Raw genomic sequence first — 10,990 nt, 5'->3', positions numbered from 1 at the left:
AAAAGAAGATTGTCCTTTTTTGTTTCATGGAATCACAAGCAAAACCTTCCCAGTTTTGTAAGATGCAACCTAATGGGCTACATGGGGGAACCAAATTAACATTTCTACTTCAGCAAAAAATACTAGACACTCTTCTCAGCACCTAAGTATTGATCTGGCAGTGCTCAAAATGTTCCCATTTACTCCTGCCATCTTTGATCCACTCAATGTGGGGAGGGATCACTTCTTGCCAGAAGTTCAATGGGTGGTCTCCAGACAAGATGTAATAGCAGACAGTCACTCTGAGTTAGGTCTGTTGGGTTTTTCTTAGCAACTCCTTTAGGGATCCCCTTCACAATCCAAATACACATAACAAGACAAAGACAAACTAAAGGACTTCCAATATAAAGTCTCGGATTTAAAAAATCAAGAGTATTTCTCCAACACAATGTTGCTTATTTGCTTTCCAGTTGAGAAGAGATTACCTCAAAGACCTACCTTCTACTTTGGGAGAGTCAACGAGCCCTCAAAAGAGGCCACAAGACCTCTGAAGAGACCAACAAATCAGAAGAAAAGGGGGTACCGGTTGTCCTGAGAAGACTCCCCAGAGACATGTAAGAGTTTAATAATTGCAAGGTCACTGAATGAGAAAATTGGAGGAATTCTCAAACCTCAAATCTATTTCCTCAAGGGGTATTGGGCAAGGGTATTTAAGGAGATTATGGAGGGTGAGGAGCTGGAAAATTGGGATAATCAATTGGTCAGGGTAAGGGGATGAAATCATCAGGATGTAAAAACTACATCCTTCCATGAGTCAACTTCCTACTGGGCCCTTTACACCTTAGTGCTAAAGCTGGCATCCATAGTTTTGTTGGTATGCAGAACCTGAAAGAGTAGTTCTTAGATTTGTATCTATAGAACAAAGAATCTATAGAACAAAGAATCTTGTGACAAGGCCCACATTATTCTCATGTGATAAGCAGCAACCAGCTATAAGGTGTGGGCCAAAGGGTAAGCTGACTTAACGATGACTGCTGATTGTGCTACAAGACTAGTTGAATTTTACTTTTTTCCTTAGTTGATTTCATAAAGTTTTCTTGGGGAGAGTTTGACTTTTTGCTTACTCTTAATTACCAAATTCTTAATCTTTACATGTGTATATGGTTGAAATGATCTTAACATACACATCTTAGATAGGATCTAGCTCCATTAAATATACTCTGTGCTATGGTTTGAATGTTTGTACACTCCAAAGCTCATGTTGAAATTTAATTGCTATAGTAACAACATAAAGAGGTGAGATATTTAAGAGGATGATTAAGACATGAGGCCTCTGCCCTTATGAATAGATTAACACACTTACACAAGTGTTAATTTGTTATGAAAAGAGGCAAATTTGACCTCCTTTTCTCTCTCTGTCACTCTCTCATTCTCTCTCTCTCTGTCTTGCTCTCCTTCTAGCCTTCTACCACGTGCTTATGCTGCAGAAAGGCTTTTATTAGATGCCGGCACATTGATATCAAATTTCCAACCTCCGGAACTATGCACTAATAAATTTCTGTTCATTATATATTACTCAGTCTCAGGTATTCTATTATAGCAGCACAAAACAGACTAAGATACTCTGGAATATTTTATGTAATATTGCCATGGTACACATGGTAAAAATTGGGTTGGTCTTAATCTAAGACACAGGCAAAATTGAAATCCCCTAAACATTTTCTGTGATTTTTACATGGTGAGGAAATACTGATAAAGTTAAGGAAACTTTACATTTCTAGTAGTAAGATTTACTTATTCACATTGTGGATTGGCTGCTCTCCTTCTAACCTGAATATTTCTTGTCCTCGTGACAATATATTTGTTTTTTTCTGACAATTCTGTTGTATTCTACATTGCAATAAGAGTTCTGTGTGCTAGAGCAATGATTGTTGCTTCAGCCCCCACCTCCCCTCCCCTGGCCTTGAAGTGAGGAATCATTTCTTGTTTGGAATGAGAATTGAAAATAGATTGCCAATTTTGTGGTTTTATCTTATTTCTTAACATTAAATTTCCTTTTGGGAGCAACACCTCCAGGGTTAAGTTTTAACCCCTCTCTGTTCAAATTAATGAATGATAGAGTCATTATAATCTTCAACTTACACAGGAATAAATTGATATTTTCAAGAAAATAATGTTTTTCTAAGGCAAAACAGCAAGAGTATGATAGATTTTCAACCCAATAATCCTATTCTGAGTCTGGTTCTTTTTAGACTATAAAAAATATGACCTTGTCTAGCTTCCACATGTTATTATTGAACACTGGGAACAAAACAGATCCTCCTCCTTAAAGACTTAAAGTCAGCTGAGTTCCTGGGATTAGTGTTTTTCCTATTCAGAGGAAATTAAAGAATCCCTTAGCTTCAGGCTCAGTGATTTCTTCTGATTTGCTTTTGAATATGATACTCACTTTAGTGGTCTAAGGACTTGTTTCTTGAGACCAAACCTTTGAGTCTTATCCTAGTTTTAGATAAAACTAGAACACTTACATTTATTAATCACCTTAGCATTCAATATACTGTAATATTGTGTAATATAGGTAAATATTATACAGCTAATTATAATACATAACAAGATATAAAGCAAGGAAGAGGTATAAAAGTATTAACTTCAAATGTATAAACTGTCTCAATATTCACTAGTTCTTAAAATTCCTTAATTCCTTCTAAACTGCTTTGGTACTATGCTCCTGCCACTTACACAGTCATTGAATGAACATTAGAGTAATTAGAATTCTGGCTTTGAAAGCCAGAACCCACTACATAGGAAATGAAAGAGGATTCACCACTCATACTCTTTAAACACCCGTTTTCTATCTCCACATCAAAACTGCTGACCCTTTTAGTACAGCTTTCTCTTTCATACTTCCCTGCCTGATATCTGCTGCAACATAATGATTGTCTAGTTTTGCTTCTCTGGAGTGAAATACCTTGCAATTCTGAAACTTTATCCCAGTTCTAAACTTGTGTCCTGCTTGTATGTCCACTAGGTGATACTTGTTTCCTCATTTGTTTGTTCTTGTATCCAGATTAATCCATGTAGGTCTAACTTACACAATTTTTTCACAAGTGTTCAATTACATAATGATATTACCAATTTATTAATATATCCTAGTCCAGTTCAAATAACACAGATCAAGCATTTGTCATTCATTTAATATCAATCAGTGATTTTCCTTTGTATTGAAAGTAAAATGTCCAAAATTATGCTAAAGTGTTTGCAGAAATATCATGATTAAAATCATCAACTGCTATGACAATATTTTTAAAAATGTAAGACTGATAAAATCATAAAGGAAATAAATTCTTAAAATTAGCATATGATGCAAGTCTATTATCTGTAAAGTCACATCTATTTTATGAAATTCTTTAAAAGATATCTTAGAGTTTCTCTATTCATGATATAAAGAAAACAAAGAGAAAAATCCATGTTCACACTTAAAATATATGCAGTGACCTCATTTTTATTTCTGGGTTTTCTGCTGGTTCTCTGTGTCACATCTCTTAACTCCTTATGCCTCTTGTGGTATTTGTTAAATAAGAAAAATGACCACCTTCTACATCACAGTATAAGAGGATTAATGAAATGTGTAAGACAAATTTTAGGTTTCTAGAAAACATACCAAGGAAAGGCACATTTTATAAGAGAATTTTTTGACAAGTGCCATTTCCTGTGGAATTACAGAGAGACTCTATTATTGAAAATGTAGCATTTTTAAGAAAATGTGTAAGATAAAGCTACTTTTAAAAGGTATTTTAATGTGTTTTGATTTTATATGAATTGTTAATATTTGCAAGCTGGAAGTTTTAAAACAACTCTGTTTTTGGTTTATCAGTGTTACTCAAAATCATTCAAAAGGAGACAGTGCTATCTGAAGGACTGAATAAATGAGTGAATTAATACAAAATGATGAAATTGATTGAGCAATAGAGTCTGAGAGCTGATGGAAGAGTGGTGGTTGCCGCTGAACTTTTCTCCGATGACCCACTGTGTTGAAGGTGTGCTTTAGATAAAAAAGGCTATAGTAACACTGAAAATGTCTATGAGACTCAAACTGTAAGCACCTCTATTACGGGATATTGTGAGGAGAATGAGGCCACCACACACTTCAAAGATGATTGCCAACCATTTATTAAACTGTGAAAATTAAGAAATTAAACTTTAGCAGAGACAAAAGCCACCAAGTGCCCCAAGGAAGACAGTGAAACCTCAACATCGGTGGTGGAGTCTCTAAGACATTTGAAGTGATGGAAAAAGAACTAAATTATCTTCAGTCTAAAAAGCTAAATGTATTTTCATTTTGCTGTTTAATTTATAGTCACATACTGGTAAGTTCCTGGGACATTTATAGTGCATTTGTAATTTTTTTAACTGTAAAAATATGAGTGGAAAATTACCGTAGAATTGTGGAGTTATACCATCAATATAAGAAACCATAGTCTATACTTGACACATTCAAAGAAATGCAGAAACAAAACCTATAGATTGAATATTTAATGACAGAACTGTGGATTTAGTATTTATTTATTCAAGAAACTTGAATGTGCCTCTTACCATGTGTCAGGAAAAAAACTAGGTCTGTGGGATTCTTCAGTGAGTTACAGTTTTAGAAGAAAAGGTCAGTGGAAGGCAAAAAACTATGAGACTGTGGTATTTACCATAATAGATATGTTATTAGTGTTATGAAAAAGGTAATAATTTGCCATGAAACTTTAAGAAGTACTCAAAGGTTAAAAACACCTGCAAAGTTTGATCTTCTTTGATGGTAGAATGCAAGTAACCATAGGGATAAGATTAGAGAAGCAGAATGGACTCTTGATGTACCTTGTACCTTAACCCTGCTAGGGTTAAATGGGGGTTGTTACATGCTCAGATTTGCATTTTATAATGATCATGGTGACTAACCAGTAGGGTGGACCGAAGATAAGAGGCTTGGTAAGAAACTTGCATTATTTTTCTATTGTTGCTGTAATATATATACATACATACATACACACACACACATACATACATACATATATGTAAATTGATCACCAAATTTGGAGGTTTAAAACAACATACATGTATTATCTTACAGTTTTGGGGATCAGAAGATTAATACCAGTTCGGATGAGTCAAAGTCAAGGTGTCGGCACCTTCTTGGCAACTCTTTTTTTTTTTTTTTTTGAGACGGAGTCTCGATCACCCGGGCTGGAGTGCAGTGGCCAGATCTCAGCTCACTGCAAGCTCCGCCTCCCGGGTTTACGCCATTCTCCTGCCTCAGCCTCCCGAGTAGCTGGGGCTACAGGCGCCTGCCACCTCGCCCGGCTAGTTTTTTGTATTTTTTAGTAGAGACGGGGTTTCACCGTGTTAGTCAGGATGGTCTCGATCTCCTGACCTCGTGATCCGCCCGTCTCGGCCTCCCAAAGTGCTGGGATTACAGGCTTGAGCCACCGCGCCTGGCCCCTTCTTGGCATCTCTTAAAGGAGACTCCATTTCCTTGCCTTTCTTAGCTTCTAGTGACTAAATTTCCAGGGCATACATTTCTTATGGATTTTTATAGTATACCCAGATATTCAAGGATAATTTTCCCATATCAAGAATTTACTAAAAGTTACATAAATATTGCCTGAATAAATGAATACAAAATTCACAATTCTGACCATTAAGTACTCAATATATAGGTTTTGTTTCTTTTAACAGGAGAGGACGTGGAGAAATAGGAACGCTTTTACATTGTGGGTAAGAGTGTAAATTAGTTCAATCATTGTGGAAGACAGTGTGGCAATTCCTCAAGGATCTAGAACCAGAAATACCATTTGACCCAGCAATCCCATTACTGGGTATATACCCAAAGGATTATAAATCATTCTACTATAAAGACACATGCACACGTATGTTTATTGCAGCATTGTTCACAATAACAAAGACTTGGAACCAACCCAAGTGCCCATCAATGATAGACTGGATAAAGAACATCTGGCACATATACACCATGGAATACTATGCAACCATAGAAAGGATGAGTTCATGGCCTTTGCAGGGACGTGGATGAAGCTGGAAACCATCATTCTCAGCAAACTAACACAGGAATAGAAAACCTAACACCACATATTCTCACTCATAAGTGGGAGTGGAACAATGAAAATACATGGACACAGGGAGGGGAACATAACACCTTGGGGCCTATTGGGGTTTGGGGGTCTAGGGGAAGGGTAGCATTAGGAGAAATACCTAATGTAGATGATGGGTTGATGGGTGCAGCAAACTACCATGGCATGTGTATACCTATGTAACAAACCTGCACATTCTGCACATGTATTCCAGAGCTTAAAGTAGAATAATAATAATAATAAAACAGATGGAATCTGTATTTTCTTTCTTGTTGTTCCCTTCATTTATCCTCAAAGTGCATCACTCCCATGTCTGCTCATATCACATTCTTCTGTTCTTTGTTAATTCTCCCTCTGCATTTCTTTTATAAGGATATTTGTGATTGTATTTACAGTATACCCAGAAAGTCCAGCATAATTTCCCCTTTCAAAATTTTTAAATTAACTTGTCTGCAAAATCCATTTTGCCATGAAGTAACACACATGGGTTCCAGGGATAAGAACTTAAATATATTTTGGGAACATTATTTAGCCTGCCAAAGAGAATATGTTCAATTATACAGAACCTTTTCACATATCTCACTACAACCACACATACAAACAACCCTCCCCTCCCCAAGAAACATGCAAATACCCACCAGGAAACAAAAAACCCACCAGGAAAAATGCTTGCACTAAATGCATGGCAATGATGGATTTGGTGAGTAATTGGTTTTGTAAAGTATAGAAAATGTAAAGTTAAAGATGAAATCCAGATTTATGCCTGATGTAGTAAAATGCATGGTGGTGCAACTAGCCAAAATGGGGAACTGTACTCATAAATGGAACTAGAATGTCTATAAACAAGTCTATAGTATAGCTAAGAATTTAGTCAAATTCTCTGTATGCTGATACATGATCGTTTCTTTTAAAAACTTCTTCTGCAATAAATGTTTGAATGATCAATGCCACTTTGCATTGAATGATCAATACCACTTTGAAAGTTATATTCCATACCAATATAATGATGGAGAAAGTATTTCTTCCTGCTCTGTCTCTATGGAATAGAATTATTATGTTCTAAAGAGAATAGAGATTAAATTCACATCAATGTGTTTCAATTATGTGAATGTTCTCATTGCTAGTACACTTTTGAAACATTAAATATGTAGGTTGTAGATTTTAGTAACTATTATAGGTAATTTATGATCATTATTTAAAATTCAAATGTGCTGCTTGTTCAATTTTATAAAAGTCAAAGCCCAAAATGAAAGTTATAGCATATCAAATAAAATCTAATCATTCTACTACAGAAAACCAATTGTCCCGAATTTAATGTGAATTATAATGAACTCAGTCAATCCTCCACAAACATTTTATTTCATATTTTAGTCTGATACAAATATCAAAGATGTATACCTTAAATTTATAAGCAATTGGATGCTAGAGCTTTGCATCTTAAAAAGCGATCACTTTAAAGCAAAAGCACTAGACAAAACTACTAGTTATTTTTCCTTCTGAATATAGAAACCAAATATTGTGTGTGTGTGTGTGTGTGTGTGAATCACTTAATAGGAGCCATTTACAGATATGTGTTTTTGTCTTCTTATAGTATTTTAATCTACAGAGAGATTCGTTTGAGTTTTCTTATATTCTTGTCTTATCATTTTTGTAGCCATTGTTTAGGAAAGAAAATAATCTTCATAATTTTAAATACACTGGAAAATCCAAATGAAGAATGCAGGAATAAAAAAACTCCATTTTTCTTTGCCTATCAGAATCTCCCTATTTCTTACCTGTTTGCATAATACTCAACTAAATCTGTGTTGAGTTATATGGATCCAATAATTCAAAATAGCTAACTTCAGCCCCATTTTATAGATTGAATTAAGACATGTAGTTTATTCCAGTTGACAATAGAGAAGGATGTTTGAAACCAGTGACTACTGAAATGAAGTGGCAAACATTCGACTACTTTTTTAACACAAATATTTTAAGCTGTAATTTGGCACTCCTAATAGATTTGTCTGTCCTATTATCATATTGAGTTCACTAGTCTCATGCCTTTTGATTATTATTTTTATTTGTGATATATCAAAATATAAAAGGTATAAAATATAAATAATCCAGCTACCTACATCTGTTATTTAAGAAATTTCAAATACTTGTCACAAAAGAAAAGACAGAAAAAATCTTACCAACATAAAAATAAACACTATGCTGAAATTGTATATTTCTACACATGATTTCTTAGCAAATCACATAAAACATAAATATATATTTATAGAAATATATATTTATTTATAAATATATATTTATAGAAAACTGCTTTTCTCTCTCAATATGTATAACTTTGCTTATTTCTCTTTGAAAATTAGGAAATTAATATTTCAACTTAGTATTTTTTCTCCCTTAATTTTGTCAAGAGTGCACCTTTTACTCAATTAATAAGATATTTGGTTTATCTATATAGATATGTAGCCAACTTTTGATCTGAAATGATTTCAAAACAGTTCTGCAAAGAGATAAGTTACATGTAACAGTGGCTATACCTACCCTTTGTCTAGGCCATAGTGAATTCTCAACAGTCCAGTCATGCAGGTATAGCTTCACTTTTGTCAGACTGTGAAATTCTCTATTTTATACTTGTCTCAATTATACCAACATTAAACTTGTCCGAGAAATCAATTATTCTCACAATCAAAAAATAAAATGTTTAATAGAAACCTTAGCATCAGATAAACTCAGATGCAGAAGCTGGCTTTGCCACAGGTGATCTGTTTAAGCTTTGGTGCATTACCTAATTTCTCCAGTTCTTACCTTTATCATTTGTAAAAATGTCCTTCTTTATTCATTCAGTACATACAAATTGAACAAATCATACGTTCCATGTCTGTACCTGGGACTAAAGATACAGTAGTAAAAAAGACTTATAGCGTTTCAAGAGAATAGACATTAACACATAATTATACAAATTAGGATTTAAATTTAATAGAAACAAATACTATGAAAGACAACGTAATGAATAAGAATCGAGTGTGGATGACATGGCAATTGATCTAAGTGGAGAGAGGACTGTGGGGGAGGATAGAGAATTCTTTCTAGAGGAAGTGACTTTCAAGGTGAGATTTGAAGACCAGGAAAAGAAGAGGAAAAGGAAAGAGATTCTTAGCATAAGCAAAGAATTTGAAATTGGAAGGAACTTAATAGCATACAAAAAACACTGAAAGAAGATGACTGTTTTCGAGAAAGAGTAGAGTTTCAGATGAGGCTCAAGACATCAACAGGGACCACATGTGTCTGTTACAGAGCTTAATCTTCATTCTAACGTCAATGAGAAGTCTTTGGTGGGTTTGAGGCAGGAGCAAGAAAAAAATTAAACTTAAGAATTTCATATGCCTCAATGAGAATGCATGTAAAGCATTTTCCCATAAATAAAAATTCCAAGGTCTTTATTAGCATGCTCATTTATGGCTGAAAATTTGATTTCTTCTTCAGCTCCACAGACGCAGTTTCTTTTGATCTGAAAGGAAAAGAAAGAAAGAAAGAAAAGAAATACTACTCAAGGCAAGCAAGGCCAATGTTTTTGTTCCAAATTTCATAGATAAAATAAATTAAGAGGTGACTGAGATCTTAAAATGTGCTGTATGACACAAAACTAGTATGTGGTAGCTCTGGGTCTAGAACGCAAGCAAAATTTAAGAGATTCTATAGTAGGGAGAGGATAAAGCAAATAAAACTCTATTCTTAACAACGTTGAGCAACAATTCTGTGCAGAATGCTTTAAATATATTATTTTATTTAATTTTCATAATAGTTTTGAAAAGTAAGTACAAACATGTCCATTTTCTGTATGAGAAAAAGGAGTGAAGAGATTAAATTTTATTCTCATGAGAGTATTTGAACCTGATCTTCTGGTTTCTATTTTATTGAACCTGTCATTGCAGTCTTCTTTTCTAAGAGTGATGAAAAAAGCCTGTGGTTACCACAAACTACAAAATTGCTTTCTTCATCCTGGATTTCAGGAGAAGGGGAGAGAGGTAATAAAACTTGCTTTAAACCAGAGAATAAATTCCTATTCCTTTTCCTTAAGGTTCCTTTAGGAGAATGCAAGATAGATTATAGAAAGAGAGGTAAACCTTTGTCTAATTTCTTTATTCTTACTATTCCTAGCCTATTTAAACAGGGAATCTTCTTCCTTAAATCAGACTAAAAACAATCAATGAATGGATAAATAAATTTAGAATCTTGCTGAAAACGTTACCTCACTCTCCTTTTATAATTGTTTACCTTTTCGTTTTTTTTCTTTTATCTTATTTTGGAATTTTGGCCTACAATTAAGGGCATAACTTAGTTACAGTGTGTGTAGTAATGTATGAAATAGTTTAAATCTGTCTCTCAGAAGTCAGACTACCTGAGTTCAAATTGCCACCTTCACCAGTTTGGGCATTGTGCCTAACGTTTTTAATCTGTAAAATAGACGGAACCCCTAGTTCACAGGGGGATTTAAATAATTAACTATTGTTTTCTTAGCATGGAATAAGCATGGTTATTACAATGTTAGAAATATCGAAATATTTTAGACATGATTGACAAGTGAAAAACTCTACATATTTGATGTATATTTCTTGATGAATTTGGGGATAAATAGAACCATGAAATCATCATCACCATCATGGTCATATACATGTCTATCACCTCCCAAAGTTTCCTCCTGCCTCCTTTATTATTATTGTTTTGTTTTATTTTATGTTTTTTTATTCTCTTCCTTTTTTTTTTTTTTCCAGTAAAATCACTTAGCATAGGGTCTATCCTCTAAGTAATTTCCCTTCCTTCCTTCCTTCCTTCCTCCTTCCTTCCTTCCTTCCTTCCTTCCTTCCTTCCTTCCTTCCTTCCTTCCT

At 34.3% G+C, this 10,990-nt stretch overlaps 1 long non-coding RNA gene across 2 annotated transcripts in view; it reads left to right on the top strand.

Annotated features, from left to right (window-relative positions):
• The first annotated feature begins 926 nt into the window (after positions 1 to 926).
• LOC108540581 (uncharacterized) overlaps positions 927 to 10,990 on the top strand; it is a 108,165-nt gene continuing 98,101 nt past the window's right edge. For both annotated transcript variants that reach the window (XR_001888709.1, XR_001888708.1), the window contains exons 1-2: positions 927 to 990; positions 3,854 to 4,016. This is a non-coding gene — a long non-coding RNA (uncharacterized LOC108540581). The remainder of the gene's footprint in view (positions 991 to 3,853; positions 4,017 to 10,990) is intronic.

The sequence above is a fragment of the Rhinopithecus bieti genome, unplaced genomic scaffold, assembly GCF_001698545.2.
Source record: "Rhinopithecus bieti isolate Rb0 unplaced genomic scaffold, ASM169854v2 scaffold_15572, whole genome shotgun sequence".
Taxonomy (NCBI): domain Eukaryota; kingdom Metazoa; phylum Chordata; class Mammalia; order Primates; family Cercopithecidae; genus Rhinopithecus; species Rhinopithecus bieti.
The sequence above is the reverse complement of the archived record's forward strand: the minus strand, read 5'-3'. Positions and strand labels throughout refer to the sequence as shown.